Genomic DNA, 17,305 nt, shown 5'->3' on the forward strand with positions numbered 1-17,305 from the left:
AACAGACGGAAAACACCTGCCAGACCCGTCTGAACAACCTGCCGAGCACGCCGGAGCCACCTGCTCGACTCGCCGGAACCACCTACCTGACATGCCCAAATCACCAGCCGGGTATGCCAGAACCACTTGGCGGACACTCCGGAATCATCTGCCGGACATGCCGGAACCAGCTCTCAGACACACCAGAACCACGTGCCGGAGACGCCGGAAGCACCTGCCGAGCATGCCGGAGCCACCTGCTCGACTCGCCAGAAACACCTGCCGGACACGCCAAAATCACCTGCCGGGTATGCCAGAACCACCTGGCGGACACTATGGAATCACCTGCCGCGCATGCCGGAACCACCTCTCAGACGTGCCGGAAGCACGTGCCAGACACGCCGGAAACACCTACCGGACAGACCGGAACCACCTGCCAAGAACCCCGGAGCCACCTGTTCGACTCGCTGGAACCACCTGCCGGACAGGCCCATATCAACTGCTGGCTATGCCAGAACCACCTGGGGGACAGTCCGGGATCACCTGCCAGCCATGGCGGAACCACCTCTCAGACGTACCAGAACCACCTGCCGGAGAAGCTGGAAACACGTCCTGGACAGACTGGAACCACGTGACGGCCATGCCTGAACCACCTGCCGAGCACGGCGGAACCACCTGCCGGACACCCCAAAATCACCTGCGGGCTACGCCAGAACCACTTGGACGACTCTCCGAAATGACCTGCCGGGCATGTTGGAACCACCTCTCAGACGTGCCAGAAGCACGTGCCAGACAGTCCGGAATCACCTGTTGGGCATACGCAAGCACCTCTGAGACGTACCAGAACCACGTGCCGTGCACGCCGGAACCACCTACCGGACAGACCGGAATCAACTTTTGGGCATGCCGGAACCACCAGTCAGATGTGCCAGAAACACGTGCCGGAGACGCCGGAAGCACCTGCCGAGCACGTCGCAACCACCTGCTCAACTCGCCTGAACCACCTGCCGGACACGCCAAAATCACCTGCCCGCTACACCAGCACCACTTCGGGGACAAGCCGGAATCACGTGAGGGGCATGCCGGCACAGCCTCTCAGACTGAACCTCGTGCCGGACACCACAGAACCACCTGCCGGACAGACCGGAACCACCTGCCGGACACGCCGGAACCACCGGCTCGACCCGCCGGAACGACCGCTGGACATGCAAAATCACCTGCCGGCTACGCCGGAAACACTTGGCGAACACTCCGGAATCACCTGCCGGGCATGCCGGAACCACCTCTCAGATATGCCAGAACCACGTGCCAATGACCCCGGAAGCACCTGCCGAGCACGCCGGAACCACCTGCTCGACTCGCCAGAACCACCTGCCGGACACGCAGAAATCACCTGCCGGCTACGCCACAACCAGTTGGGGAACACTTCGGAATCACCTGCCGGGCTTGCTGGAACCACCTGCCGGTGATGCCAAAATCACCTGCCAACTACGCCAGTACCACTTGGCGGACACTGTGGAAACAGCTGTCGGGCCGGCCGGAACCACATCTCAGACGTGCCAGAACCATGTGCATGAGATGCTGGAACCACACCCCGAACAGACGGAAAACACCTGCCAGACCCGTCTGAACAACCTGCCGAGCACGCCGGAGCCACCTGCTCGACTCGCCGGAACCACCTACCTGACATGCCAAAATCACCAGCCGGGTATGCCAGAACCACTTGGCGGACACTCCGGAATCATCTGCCGGACATGCCGGAACCAGCTCTCAGACACACCAGAACCACGTGCCGGAGACACCGGAAGCACCTGCCGAGCATGCCGGAGCCACCTGCTCGACTCGCCAGAAACACCTGCCGGACACGCCAAAATCACCTGCCGGGTATGCCAGAGCCACCTGGCGGACACTCCGAAATCACCTGTCGTGCATGCCGGAACCACCTATCAGCCGTGCCGGAAGCAAGTGCCGGACACGCCGGAATCACCTACCGGACATACCGGAACCACCTGCCGAGCACGCCGGAGCCACCTGTTCGACTCGCTGGAACCACCTGCCGGACAGGCCAATATCAACTGCTGGCTATGCCAGAACCACCTGGGGGACGGTCCGGAATCGCCTGCCAGCCATGGCGGAACCACCTCTCAGACGTACCAGAACCACCTGCCGGAGAACCTGGAAACACGTCCTGGACAGTCTGGAACCACCTGCCGGCCAAGCCTGAACCACCTGCCAAGCACAACGGAACAACCTGCCAGACACGCCAAAATCACCTGCGTGTTATGCCAGAACCACTTGGAGGACTCTCTGGGATGACCTGCCGGGCATGCCGGAACCACCTCTCAGACGTGCCAGAACCATGTGGCGGACAGTCCGGAATCACCTGTTGGGCATGCGCAACCACCTCTGAGACGTACCAGAACCACGTGCCGTGCAGGCTGGAACCACCTACCGGACAGACCGGAATCACCTTTCGGGCATGCCGGAACCACCTGTCAGATGTGCCAGAAACACGTGCCGGAGACGCCGGACGCACCTGCCAAGCACGTTGGAACCACCTGCTCAACTCGCCTGAACCACCTGCCGGACATGCCAAAATCACCTGCCGACTATGCCAGAACCCCTTGGCGAACACTCCGGAATGACTTGCCGGGCATGCAGGAACCACCTCTCAGACATGCCAGAACCCCGTGCCAATGACCCCGGAAGCACCAGCCGAGCACGCCGGAACCACCTGCTCGACTCGCCAGAACCACCTGCCGATCACGCAAAAATCACCTGCCGGCTACGCCACAACCAGTTGGTGAACACTTTGGAATCACCTGCCAGGCTTGCTGGAACCACCTGCCAGTCATGCCAAATTCACCTGCCAACTACGCCAGAACCGCTTGGCGGACACTGCGGAAACACCTGTCGGGCCGGCTGGAACCACATCTCAGACGTGCCAGAAACGTGTTCATGAGATGCTGGAACCACACCCCGAACAGACGGATACCACCTGCCAGAACCGCCTGAACCACCTGCTGAGCACGCCGGAACCACCTGCTCGACTCACCGGTACCACCTCCCTGACACGCCAAAATCACCTGCTGGGTATGCCAGAACCACTTGGCGGACACTCCGGAATCATCTGCCGGACATGCCGGAACCAGCTCTCAGACACACCAGAACCAAGTGCCGGAGACGCCGGAAGCACCTACCGAGCATGCCGGAGCCACCTGCTCGACTCGCCAGAAACACCTGCCGGACACGCCAAAATCACCTGCTGGGTATGCCAGAACCACCTGGCGGACACTACGGAATCACCTGCCGCGCATGCCGGAACCACCTCTCAGACGTGCCGGAAGCACGTGCCAGACACGCCGGAAACACCTACCGGACAGACCGGAACCACCTGCCAAGAACGCCAGAACAACCTGTTCGACTCGCTGGAACCACCTGCCGGACAGGCCAATATCAACTGCTGGCTATGCCAGAACCACCTGCGGGACAGTCCGGGATCACCTGCCAGCCATGGCGGAACCACCTCTCAGACGTACCAGAACCAACTGCCGGAAAAGCTGGAAACACGTCCTGGACAGACTGGAACCACGTGACGGCCATGCCTGAACCACCTGCCGAGCACGGCGGAACCACCTGCCGGACACGCCAAAATCACCTGCGGTCTACGCCAGAACCACTTGGACGACTCTCCGAAATGACCTGCTGGGCATGTTGGAACCACCTCTCAGACGTGCCAGAAGCACGTGCCGGACAGTCCGGAATCACCTGTTGGGCATACGCAACCACCTCTGACACGTACCAGAACCACGTGCCGTGCACGCCGGAACCACCTACCGGACAGACCGGAATCAACTTTTGGGCATGCCGGAACCACCAGTCAGATGTGCCAGAAACACGTGCCGGAGACGCCGGAAGCACCTGCCGAGCACGTCGCAACCACCTGCTCAACTCCCCTGAACCACCTGCCGGACACGCTAAAATCACCTGCCCGCTACACCAGCACCACTTCGGGGACAAGACGGAATCACGTGAGGGGCATGCCGGCACAGCCTCTCAGACTGAACCTCGTGCCGGACACCACAGAACCACCTGCCGGACAGACCGGAACCACCTGCCGGACACGCCGGAACCACCGGCTCGAGCCTCCGGAACGACCGCTGGACATGCCAAATCACCTGCCGGCTACGCCGGAAACACTTGGCGAACACTCCGGAATCACCTGCCGGGCATGCCGGAACCACCTCTCAGATAGGCCAGAACCACGTGCGAATGACCCCGGAAGCACCTGCCGAGCACGCCGGAACCACCTGCTCCACTCGCCAGAACCACCTGCCGGACACGCAAAAATCACCTGCCGGCTACGCCACAACCAGTTGGGGAACACTTCGGAATCACTTGCCGGGCTTGTTGGAACCACCTGCCGGTCATGCCAAAATCACCTGCCAACTACGCCAGCACCACTTGGCGGACACTGTGGAAACACCTGTCGGGCCGGCCGGAACCACATCTCAGACGTGCCAGAACCATGTGCATGAGATGCTGGAACCACACCCCGAACAGACGGAAAACACCTGCCAGACCCGTCTGAACAACCTGCCGAGCACGCCGGAGCCAACTGCTCGACTCGCCGGAACCACCTACCTGACATGCCCAAATCACCAGCCGGGTATGCCAGAACCACTTGGTGGACACTCCGGAATCATCTGCCGGACATGCCGGAACCAGCTCTCAGACACACCAGAACCACGTGCCGGAGACGCCGGAAGCACCTGCCGAGCATGCCGGAGCCACCTGCTCGACTCGCCAGAAACACCTGCCGGACACGCCAAAATCACCTGCCGGGTACGCCAGAACCACCTGGCGGACACTCCGAAATCACCTGTCGCGCATGCCGGAACCACCTCTCAGACGTGCCGGAAGCACGTGCCGGACACGCCGGAATCACCTACCGGACAGACCGGAACCACCTGCCGAGCACGCCGGAGCCACCTGTTCGACTCGCTGGAACCACCTGCCGGACAGGCCAATATAAACTGCTGGCTATGCCAGAACCACCTGGGGGACAGTCGGGGATCACCTGCCAGCCATGGCGGAACCACCTCTCAGACGTACCAGAACCACCTGCCGGAGAAGCTGGAAACACGTCCTGGACAGACTGGAACCACGTGACGGCCATGCCTGAACCACCTGCCGAGCACGGCGGAACCACCTGCCGGACACGCCAAAATCACCTGCGGGCTAAGCCAGAACCACTTGGACGACTCTCCGAAATGACCTGCCGGGCATGTTGGAACCACCTCTCAGACGTGCCAGAAGCACGTGCCGGACAGTCCGGAATCACCTGTTGGGCATACGCAAGCACCTCTGAGACGTACCAGAACCACGTACCGTGCACGCCGGAACCACCTACCGGACAGACCGGAATCAACTTTTGGGCATGCCGGAGCCACCAGTCAGATGTGCCAGAAACACGTGCCGGAGACGCCGGAAGCACCTGCCGAGCACGTCGCAACCACCTGCTCAACTCGCCTGAACCACCTGCCGGACACGCCAAAATCACCTGCCCGCTACACCAGCACCACTTCGGGGACAAGCCGGAATCACGTGAGGGGCATGCCGGCACAGCCTCTCAGACTGAACCTCGTGCCGGACACCACAGAACCACCTGCCGGACAGACCGGAACCACCTGCCGGACACGCCGGAACCACCGGCTCGACCCGCCGGAACGACCGCTGGACATGCAAAATCACCTGCCGGCTACGCCGGAAACACTTGGCGAACACTCCGGAATCACCTGCCGGGCATGCCGGAACCACCTCTCAGATATGCCAGAACCACGTGCCAATGACCCCGGAAGCACCTGCCGAGCACGCCGGAACCACCTGCTCGACTCGCCAGAACCACCTGCCGGACACGCAGAAATCACCTGCCGGCTACGCCACAACCAGTTGGGGAACACTTCGGAATCACCTGCCGGGCTTGCTGGAACCACCTGCCGGTGATGCCAAAATCACCTGCCAACTACGCCAGTACCACTTGGCGGACACTGTGGAAACAGCTGTCGGGCCGGCCGGAACCACATCTCAGACGTGCCAGAACCATGTGCATGAGATGCTGGAACCACACCCCGAACAGACGGAAAACACCTGCCAGACCCGTCTGAACAACCTGCCGAGCACGCCGGAGCCACCTGCTCGACTCGCCGGAACCACCTACCTGACATGCCAAAATCACCAGCCGGGTATGCCAGAACCACTTGGCGGACACTCCGGAATCATCTGCCGGACATGCCGGAACCAGCTCTCAGACACACCAGAACCACGTGCCGGAGACGCCGGAAGCACCTGCCGAGCATGCCGGAGCCACCTGCTCGACTCGCCAGAAACACCTGCCGGACACGCCAAAATCACCTGCCGGGTATGCCAGAGCCACCTGGCGGACACTCCGAAATCACCTGTCGTGCATGCCGGAACCACCTATCAGCCGTGCCGGAAGCAAGTGCCGGACACGCCGGAATCACCTACCGGACAGACCGGAACCACCTGCCGAGCACGCCGGAGCCACCTGTTCGACTCGCTGGAACCACCTGCCGGACAGGCCAATATCAACTGCTGGCTATGCCAGAACCACCTGGGGGACGGTCCGGAATCGCCTGCCAGCCATGGCGGAACCACCTCTCAGACGTACCAGAACCACCTGCCGGAGAACCTGGAAACACGTCCTGGACAGTCTGGAACCACCTGCCGGCCAAGCCTGAACCACCTGCCAAGCACAACGGAACAACCTGCCAGACACGCCAAAATCACCTGCGTGTTATGCCAGAACCACTTGGAGGACTCTCTGGGATGACCTGCCGGGCATGCCGGAACCACCTCTCAGACGTGCCAGAACCATGTGGCGGACAGTCCGGAATCACCTGTTGGGCATGCGCAACCACCTCTGAGACGTACCAGAACCACGTGCCGTGCAGGCTGGAACCACCTACCGGACAGACCGGAATCACCTTTCGGGCATGCCGGAACCACCTGTCAGATGTGCCAGAAACACGTGCCGGAGACGCCGGACGCACCTGCCAAGCACGTTGGAACCACCTGCTCAACTCGCCTGAACCACCTGCCGGACATGCCAAAATCACCTGCCGACTATGCCAGAACCCCTTGGCGAACACTCCGGAATGACTTGCCGGGCATGCAGGAACCACCTCTCAGACATGCCAGAACCCCGTGCCAATGACCCCGGAAGCACCAGCCGAGCACGCCGGAACAACTTGCTTGACTCGCCAGAAGCACCTGCCGATCACGCAAAAATCACCTGCCGGCTACGCCACAACCAGTTGGTGAACACTTTGGAATCACCTGCCAGGCTTGCTGGAACCACCTGCCAGTCATGCCAAAATCACCTGCCAACTACGCCAGAACCGCTTGGCGGACACTGCGGAAACACCTGTCGGGCCGGCTGGAACCACATCTCAGACGTGCCAGAAACGTGTTCATGAGATGCTGGAACCACACCCCGAACAGAAGGATACCACCTGCCAGAACCGCCTGAACCACCTGCTGAGCACGCCGGAACCACCTGCTCGACTCACCGGCACCACCTCCCTGACACGCCAAAATCACCTGCTGGGTATGCCAGAACCACTTGGCGGACACTCCGGAATCATCTGCCGGACATGCCGGTACCAGCTCTCAGACACACCATAACCACGTGCCGGAGACGCCGGAAGCACCTGCCGAGCATGCCGGAGCCACCTGCTCGACTCGCCAGAAACACCTGCCGGACACGCCAAAATCACCTGCCGGGTATGCCAGAACCACCTGGCGGACACTATGGAATCACCTGCCGCGCATGCCGGAACCACCTCTCAGACGTGCCGGAAGCACGTGCCAGACACGCCGGAAACACCTACCGGACAGACCGGAACCACCTGCCAAGAACCCCGGAGCCACCTGTTCGACTCGCTGGAACCACCTGCCGGACAGGCCAATATCAACTGCTGGCTATGCCAGAACCACCTGGGGGACAGTCCGGGATCACCTGCCAGCAATGGCGGAACCACCTCTCAGACGTACCAGAACCACCTGCCGGAGAAGCTGGAAACACGTCCTGGACAGACTGGAACCACGTGACGGCCATGCCTGAACCACCTGCCGAGCACGGCGGAACCACCTGCCGGACACGCCAAAATCACCTGCGGGCTACGCCAGAACCACTTGGACGACTCTCCGAAATGACCTGCCGGGCATGTTGGAACCACCTCTCAGACGTGCCAGAAGCACGTGCCAGACAGTCCGGAATCACCTGTTGGGCATACGCAACCACCTCTGAGACGTACCAGAACCACGTGCCGTGCACGCCGGAACCACCTACCGGACAGACCGGAATCAACTTTTGGGCATGCCGGAACCACCAGTCAGATGTGCCAGAAACACGTGCCGGAGACGCCGGAAGCACCTGCCGAGCACGTCGCAACCACCTGCTCAACTCGCCTGAACCACCTGCCGGACACGCCAAAATCACCTGCCCGCTACACCAGCACCACTTCGGGGACAAGCCGGAATCACGTGAGGGGCATGCCGGCACAGCCTCTCAGACTGAACCTCGTGCCGGACACCACAGAACCACCTGCCGGACAGACCGGAACCACCTGCCGGACACGCCGGAACCACCGGCTCGACCCGCCGGAACGACCGCTGGACATGCAAAATCACCTGCCGGCTACGCCGGAAACACTTGGCGAACACTCCGGAATCACCTGCCGGGCATGCCGGAACCACCTCTCAGATATGCCAGAACCACGTGCCAATGACCCCGGAAGCACCTGCCGAGCACGCCGGAACCACCTGCTCGACTCGCCAGAACCACCTGCCGGACACGCCGAAATCACCTGCCGGGTATGCCAGAACCACCTGGCGGACACTCCGAAATCACCTGTCGCGCATGCCGGAACCACCTCTCAGACATGCCAGAACCCCGTGCCAATGACCCCGGAAGCACCTGCCGAGCACGCCGGAACAACTTGCTCGACTCGCCAGAACCACCTGCCGATCACGCAAAAATCACCTGCCGGCTACGCCACAACCAGTTGGTGAACACTTTGGAATCACCTGCCAGGCTTGCTGGAATCACCTGCCAGTCATGCCAAAATCACCTGCCAACTACGCCAGAACCGCTTGGCGGACACTGCGGAAACACCTGTCGGGCCGGCTGGAACCACATCTCAGACGTGCCAGAAACGTGTTCATGAGATGCTGGAACCACACCCCGAACAGACGGATACCACCTGCCAGAACCGCCTGAACCACCTGCTGAGCACGCCGGAACCACCTGCTCGACTCACCGGTACCACCTCCCTGACACGCCAAAATCACCTGCTGGGTATGCCAGAACCACTTGGCGGACACTCCAGAATCATCTGCCGGACATGCCGGAACCAGCTCTCAGAAACAGCAGAACCATGTGCCCTAGACGCCGGAAGCACCTGCAGAGCATGCCGGAGCCACCTGCTCGACTCGCCAGAAACACCTGCCGGACACGCCAAAATCACCTGCCGGGTATGCCAGAACCACCTGGCGGACACTACGGAATCACCTGCCGTGCATGCCGGAACCACCTCTCAGACGTGCCGGAAGCACGTGCCGGACACGCCGGAATCACCTACCGGACAGACCGGAACCACCTGCCGAGCACGCCGGAGCCACCTGTTCGACTCGCTGGAACCACCTGCCGGACAGGCCAATATCAACTGCTGGCTATGCCAGAACCACCTGGGTGACGGTCCGGAATTGCCTGCCAGCCATGGCGGAACCACCTCTCAGACGTACCAGAACCACCTGCCGGAGAAGCTGGAAACACGTCCTGGACAGTCTGGAACCACCTGCCGGCCAAGCCTGAACCACCTGCCAAGCACAACGGAACAACCTGCCAGACACGCCAAAATCACCTGCGTGTTATGCCAGAACCACTTGGAGGACTCTCTGGGATGACCTGCCTGGCATGCCGGAACCACCTCTCAGCCGTGCCAGAACCATGTGGCGGACAGTCCGGAATCACCTGTTGGGCATGCGCAACCACCTCTGAGACGTACCAGAACCACGTGCCGTGCAGGCTGGAACCACCTACCGGACAGACCGGAATCACCTTTCGGGCATGCCGGAACCACCTGTCAGATGTGCCAGAAACACGTGCCGGAGACGCCGGAAGCACCTGCCAAGCACGTTGGAACCACCTGCTCAACTCGCCTGAACCACCTGCCGGACATGCCAAAATCACCTGCCGACTATGCCAGAACCCCTTGGCGAACACTCCGGAATCACTTGCGGGGCATGCAGGAACCACCTCTCAGACATGCCAGAACCCCGTGCCAATGACCCCGGAAGCACCAGCCGAGCACGCCGGAACCACCTGCTCGACTCGCCAGAACCACCTGCCGATCACGCAAAAATCACCTGCCGGCTACGCCACAACCAGTTGGTGAACACTTTGGAATCACCTGCCAGGCTTGCTGGAACCACCTGCCAGTCATGCCAAATTCACCTGCCAACTACGCCAGAACCGCTTGGCGGACACTGCGGAAACACCTGTCGGGCCGGCTGGAACCACATCTCAGACGTGCCAGAAACGTGTTCATGAGATGCTGGAACCACACCCCGAACAGACGGATACCACCTGCCAGAACCGCCTGAACCACCTGCTGAGCACGCCGGAACCACCTGCTCGACTCACCGGTACCACCTCCCTGACACGCCAAAATCACCTGCTGGGTATGCCAGAACCACTTGGCGGACACTCCGGAATCATCTGCCGGACATGCCGGAACCAGCTCTCAGACACACCAGAACCAAGTGCCGGAGACGCCGGAAGCACCTACCGAGCATGCCGGAGCCACCTGCTCGACTCGCCAGAAACACCTGCCGGACACGCCAAAATCACCTGCTGGGTATGCCAGTACCACCTGGCGGACACTACGGAATCACCTGCCGCGCATGCCGGAACCACCTCTCAGACGTGCCGGAAGCACGTGCCAGACACGCCGGAAACACCTACCGGACAGACCGGAACCACCTGCCAAGAACGCCGGAACAACCTGTTCGACTCGCTGGAACCACCTGCCGGACAGGCCAATATCAACTGCTGGCTATGCCAGAACCACCTGCGGGACAGTCCGGGATCACCTGCCAGCCATGGCGGAACCACCTCTCAGACGTACCAGAACCAACTGCCGGAAAAGCTGGAAACACGTCCTGGACAGACTGGAACCACGTGACGGCCATGCCTGAACCACCTGCCGAGCACGGCGGAACCACCTGCCGGACACGCCAAAATCACCTGCGGGCTACGCCAGAACCACTTGGACGACTCTCCGAAATGACCTGCTGGGCATGTTGGAACCACCTCTCAGACGTGCCAGAAGCACGTGCCGGACAGTCCGGAATCACCTGTTGGGCATACGCAACCACCTCTGACACGTACCAGAACCACGTGCCGTGCACGCCGGAACCACCTACCGGACAGACCGGAATCAACTTTTGGGCATGCCGGAACCACCAGTCAGATGTGCCAGAAACACGTGCCGGAGACGCCGGAAGCACCTGCCGAGCACGTCGCAACCACCTGCTCAACTCCCCTGAACCACCTGCCGGACACGCTAAAATCACCTGCCCGCTACACCAGCACCACTTCGGGGACAAGACGGAATCACGTGAGGGGCATGCCGGCACAGCCTCTCAGACTGAACCTCGTGCCGGACACCACAGAACCACCTGCCATACAGACCGGAACCACCTGCCGGACACGCCGGAACCACCGGCTCGAGCCTCCGGAACGACCGCTGGACATGCCAAATCACCTGCCGGCTACGCCGGAAACACTTGGCGAACACTCCGGAATCACCTGCCGGGCATGCCGGAACCACCTCTCAGATAGGCCAGAACCACGTGCGAATGACCCCGGAAGCACCTGCCGAGCACGCCGGAACCACCTGCTCCACTCGCCAGAACCACCTGCCGGACACGCAAAAATCACCTGCCGGCTACGCCACAACCAGTTGGGGAACACTTCGGAATCACTTGCCGGGCTTGTTGGAACCACCTGCCGGTCATGCCAAAATCACCTGCCAACTACGCCAGCACCACTTGGCGGACACTGTGGAAACACCTGTCGGGCCGGCCGGAACCACATCTCAGACGTGCCAGAACCATGTGCATGAGATGCTGGAACCACACCCCGAACAGACGGAAAACACCTGCCAGACCCGTCTGAACAACCTGCCGAGCACGCCGGAGCCAACTGCTCGACTCGCCGGAACCACCTACCTGACATGCCCAAATCACCAGCCGGGTATGCCAGAACCACTTGGTGGACACTCCGGAATCATCTGCCGGACATGCCGGAACCAGCTCTCAGACACACCAGAACCACGTGCCGGAGACGCCGGAAGCACCTGCCGAGCATGCCGGAGCCACCTGCTCGACTCGCCAGAAACACCTGCCGGACACGCCAAAATCACCTGCCAGGTACGCCAGAACCACCTGGCGGACACTCCGAAATCACCTGTCGCGCATGCCGGAACCACCTCTCAGACGTGCCGGAAGCACGTGCCGGACACGCCGGAATCACCTACCGGACAGACCGGAACCACCTGCCGAGCACGCCGGAGCCACCTGTTCGACTCGCTGGAACCACCTGCCGGACAGGCCAATATCAACTGCTGGCTATGCCAGAACCACCTGGGGGACAGTCCGGGATCACCTGCCAGGCATGGCGGAACCACCTCTCAGACGTACCAGAACCACCTGCCGGAGAAGCTGGAAACACGTCCTGGACAGACTGGAACCACGTGACGGCCATGCCTGAACCACCTGCCGAGCACGGCGGAACCACCTGCCGGACACGCCAAAATCACCTGCGGGCTAAGCCAGAACCACTTGGACGACTCTCCGAAATGACCTGCCGGGCATGTTGGAACCACCTCTCAGACGTGCCAGAAGCACGTGCCGGACAGTCCGGAATCACCTGTTGGGCATACGCAAGCACCTCTGAGACGTACCAGAACCACGTACCGTGCACGCCGGAACCACCTACCGGACAGACCGGAATCAACTTTTGGGCATGCCGGAACCACCAGTCAGATGTGCCAGAAACACGTGCCGGAGACGCCGGAAGCACCTGCCGAGCACGTCGCAACCACCTGCTCAACTCGCCTGAACCACCTGCCGGACACGCCAAAATCACCTGCCCGCTACACCAGCACCACTTCGGGGACAAGCCGGAATCACGTGAGGGGCATGCCGGCACAGCCTCTCAGACTGAACCTCGTGCCGGACACCACAGAACCACCTGCCGGACAGACCGGAACCACCTGCCGGACACGCCGGAACCACCGGCTCGACCCGCCGGAACGACCGCTGGACATGCAAAATCACCTGCCGGCTACGCCGGAAACACTTGGCGAACACTCCAGAATCACCTGCCGGGCATGCCGGAACCACCTCTCAGATATGCCAGAACCACGTGCCAATGACCCCGGAAGCACCTGCCGAGCACGCCGGAACCACCTGCTCGACTCGCCAGAACCACCTGCCGGACACGCAGAAATCACCTGCCGGCTACGCCACAACCAGTTGGGGAACACTTCGGAATCACCTGCCGGGCTTGCTGGAACCACCTGCTGGTGATGCCAAAATCACCTGCCAACTACGCCAGTACCACTTGGCGGACACTGTGGAAACAGCTGTCGGGCCGGCCGGAACCACATCTCAGACGTGCCAGAACCATGTGCATGAGATGCTGGAACCACACCCCGAACAGACGGAAAACACCTGCCAGACCCGTCTGAACAACCTGCCGAGCACGCCGGAGCCACCTGCTCGACTCGCCGGAACCACCTACCTGACATGCCCAAATCACCAGCCGGGTATGCCAGAACCACTTGGCGGACACTCCGGAATCATCTGCCGGACATGCCGGAACCAGCTCTCAGACACACCAGAACCACGTGCCGGAGACGCCGGAAGCACCTGCCGAGCATGCCGGAGCCACCTGCTCAACTCGCCAGAAACACCTGCCGGACACGCCAAAATCACCTGCCGGGTATGCCAGAGCCACCTGGCGGACACTCCGAAATCACCTGTCGTGCATGCCGGAACCACCTATCAGCCGTGCCGGAAGCAAGTGCCGGACACGCCGGAATCACCTACCGGACAGACCGGAACCACCTGCCGAGCACGCCGGAGCCACCTGTTCGACTCGCTGGAACCACCTGCCGGACAGGCCAATATCAACTGCTGGCTATGCCAGAACCACCTGGGGGACGGTCCGGAATCGCCTGCCAGCCATGGCGGAACCACCTCTCAGACGTACCAGAACCACCTGCCGGAGAACCTGGAAACACGTCCTGGACAGTCTGGAACCACCTGCCGGCCAAGCCTGAACCACCTGCCAAGCACAACGGAACAACCTGCCAGACACGCCAAAATCACCTGCGTGTTATGCCAGAACCACTTGGAGGACTCTCTGGGATGACCTGCCGGGCATGCCGGAACCACCTCTCAGACGTGCCAGAACCATGTGGCGGACAGTCCGGAATCACCTGTTGGGCATGCGCAACCACCTCTGAGACGTACCAGAACCACGTGCCGTGCAGGCTGGAACCACCTACCGGACAGACCGGAATCACCTTTCGGGCATGCCGGAACCACCTGTCAGATGTGCCAGAAACACGTGCCGGAGACGCCGGACGCACCTGCCAAGCACGTTGGAACCACCTGCTCAACTCGCCTGAACCACCTGCCGGACATGCCAAAATCACCTGCCGACTATGCCAGAACCCCTTGGCGAACACTCCGGAATGACTTGCGGGGCATGCAGGAACCACCTCTCAGACATGCCAGAACCCCGTGCCAATGACCCCGGAAGCACCAGCCGAGCACGCCGGAACAACTTGCTTGACTCGCCAGAAGCACCTGCCGATCACGCAAAAATCACCTGCCGGCTACGCCACAACCAGTTGGTGAACACTTTGGAATCACCTGCCAGGCTTGCTGGAACCACCTGCCAGTCATGCCAAAATCACCTGCCAACTACGCCAGAACCGCTTGGCGGACACTGCGGAAACACCTGTCGGGCCGGCTGGAACCACATCTCAGACGTGCCAGAAACGTGTTCATGAGATGCTGGAACCACACCCCGAACAGAAGGATACCACCTGCCAGAACCGCCTGAACCACCTGCTGAGCACGCCGGCACCACCTGCTCGACTCACCGGCACCACCTCCCTGACACGCCAAAATCACCTGCTGGGTATGCCAGAACCACTTGGCGGACACTCCGGAATCATCTGCCGGACATGCCGGTACCAGCTCTCAGACACACCATAACCACGTGCCGGAGACGCCGGAAGCACCTGCCGAGCATGCCGGAGCCACCTGCTCGACTCGCCAGAAACACCTGCCGGACACGCCAAAATCACCTGCCGGGTATGCCAGAACCACCTGGCGGACACTATGGAATCACCTGCCGCGCATGCCGGAACCACCTCTCAGACGTGCCGGAAGCACGTGCCAGACACGCCGGAAACACCTACCGGACAGACCGGAACCACCTGCCAAGAACCCCGGAGCCACCTGTTCGACTCGCTGGAACCACCTGCCGGACAGGCCAATATCAACTGCTGGCTATGCCAGAACCACCTGGGGGACAGTCCGGGATCACCTGCCAGCCATGGCGGAACCACCTCTCAGACGTACCAGAACCACCTGCCGGAGAAGCTGGAAACACGTCCTGGACAGACTGGAACCACGTGACGGCCATGCCTGAACCACCTGCCGAGCACGGCGGAACCACCTGCCGGACACGCCAAAATCACCTGCGGGCTACGCCAGAACCACTTGGACGACTCTCCGAAATGACCTGCCGGGCATGTTGGAACCACCTCTCAGACGTGCCAGAAGCACGTGCCAGACAGTCCGGAATCACCTGTTGGGCATACGCAACCACCTCTGAGACGTACCAGAACCACGTGCCGTGCACGCCGGAACCACCTACCGGACAGACCGGAATCAACTTTTGGGCATGCCGGAACCACCAGTCAGATGTGCCAGAAACACGTGCCGGAGACGCCGGAAGCACCTGCCGAGCACGTCGCAACCACCTGCTCAACTCGCCTGAACCACCTGCCGGACACGCCAAAATCACCTGCCCGCTACACCAGCACCACTTCGGGGACAAGCCGGAATCACGTGAGGGGCATGCCGGCACAGCCTCTCAGACTGAACCTCGTGCCGGACACCACAGAACCACCTGCCGGACAGACCGGAACCACCTGCCGGACACGCCGGAACCACCGGCTCGACCCGCCGGAACGACCGCTGGACATGCAAAATCACCTGCCGGCTACGCCGGAAACACTTGGCGAACACTCCAGAATCATCTGCCGGACATGCCGGAACCAGCTCTCAGACACACCAGAACCAAGTGCCGGAGACGCCGGAAGCACCTGCCGAGCATGCCGGAGCCACCTGCTTGACTCGCCAGAAACACCTGCCGGACACGCCAAAATCACCTGCCGGGTACGCCAGAACCACCTGGCGGACACTCCGAAATCACCTGTCGCGCATGCCGGAACCACCTCTCAGACATGCCAGAACCCCGTGCCAATGACCCCGGAAGCACCTGCCGAGCACGCCGGAACAACTTGCTCGACTCGCCAGAACCACCTGCCGATCACGCAAAAATCACCTGCCGGCTACGCCACAACCAGTTGGTGAACACTTTGGAATCACCTGCCAGGCTTGCTGGAACCACCTGCCAGTCATGCCAAAATCACCTGCCAACTACGCCAGAACCGCTTGGCGGACACTGCGGAAACACCTGTCGGCCCGGCTGGAACCACATCTCAGACGTGCCAGAAACGTGTTCATGAGATGCTGGAACCACACCCCGAACAGACGGATACCACCTGCCAGAACCGCCTGAACCACCTGCTGAGCACGCCGGAACCACCTGCTCGACTCACCAGTACCACCTCCCTGACACGCCAAAATCACCTGCTGGGTATGCCAGAACCACTTGGCGGACACTCCAGAATCATCTGCCGGACATGCCGGAACCAGCTCTCAGACACAGCAGAACGATGTGCCCTAGACGCCGGAAGCACCTGCAGAGCATGCCGGAGCCACCTGCTCGACTCGCCAGAAACACCTGCCGGACACGCCAAAATCACCTGCCGGGTATGCCAGAACCACCTGGCGGACACTACGGAATCACCTGCCGCGCATGCCGGAACCACCTCTCAGACGTGCCGGAAGCACGTGCCAGACACGC

Source organism: Equus caballus, unplaced genomic scaffold (genome assembly GCF_041296265.1).
Source record: "Equus caballus isolate H_3958 breed thoroughbred unplaced genomic scaffold, TB-T2T haplotype1-0000016, whole genome shotgun sequence".
Lineage (NCBI taxonomy): Eukaryota > Metazoa > Chordata > Mammalia > Perissodactyla > Equidae > Equus > Equus caballus.